The sequence below is a fragment of the Octopus bimaculoides genome, chromosome 8 (genome assembly GCF_001194135.2).
Source record: "Octopus bimaculoides isolate UCB-OBI-ISO-001 chromosome 8, ASM119413v2, whole genome shotgun sequence".
Taxonomy (NCBI): Eukaryota; Metazoa; Mollusca; class Cephalopoda; order Octopoda; family Octopodidae; genus Octopus; species Octopus bimaculoides.
Genome location: NC_068988.1, coordinates 37,036,059 through 37,037,121, shown reverse-complemented (window position 1 = coordinate 37,037,121; position 1,063 = coordinate 37,036,059).

Genomic DNA, 1,063 nt, shown 5'->3' with positions numbered 1-1,063 from the left:
TATATATATATATATATATATATATGTATATATATATATATATTGGTCGACTCATTCGAATGACGACAATGTAATGGCTGAAACAAATGAAAGGTAACGGCTAAAAAACCTCCAACAGAAAAAAAGATATTATATCAATATGTGGGGCCTAGTAAGTGTTTTGAGGGTCGTGAGTTCGAAGGAATTGGCTGCTATTTCTAGCAAAGTAAAGGTTTCATGTGTGTGGTGTGCTGTTCCCAGGCGGACTCTTACGACCCCCAATTTCTTCAGGAATTGAAGCCAGAATTGGCTTAAATTACGTCACTTTATATGCCTGTAACTTTTATATAAATTTCTTCAAAACATAAATGCGATTTTTGTCAGCAGCATTCAATACAACATCAGAACTACATTTTTAGAAGATAACCTGGTGAAAATTTGAAAAACTTCAAGAGGTGTGAAGAAATTTAACAAAATTTCTATAGTCATCAATATTCCATACTTAACGCCTATACAATGTGGGCAGGCAAAATACTGCAGTTTTCTTCCCAGGTATAACCTCTTATAGACGTAGTGTGTAAAAAAACAATATATATTGGGGCTGGGGAGGCAAAAATTGCCCCACTAGCAGCTAACGAGAACACCTCATGCACTGCAGCCGTCTTTCCACCATACGCATGCACAAACAAAATCTTGGTGTAAACAGCTGAAACAGCATTAAGTTAAACTAATGCTCTATGTATCATACTTAACGTATATGTATCGCTGACAGGCAACACAATGTGGTCTACATCTGAAATAAAATCTATTATAGGCGCAGTGCATTAAAAATGCAATATATGTCAGAGTGATGTACATCTTCGATATCGCTAACAACCACTGTCTGGACGATTATTATTTATGATACATAAATGGCTTTTTGAATGTAATGCTGCTTCAATTGCGTGTACGAGTTTACACACACACACACACACACACACACACACACACACACACACACACATATATATATATATATATATATATATACATAGACATTTAGATACATTAATATATATATATATATATATCTATATATATTTAT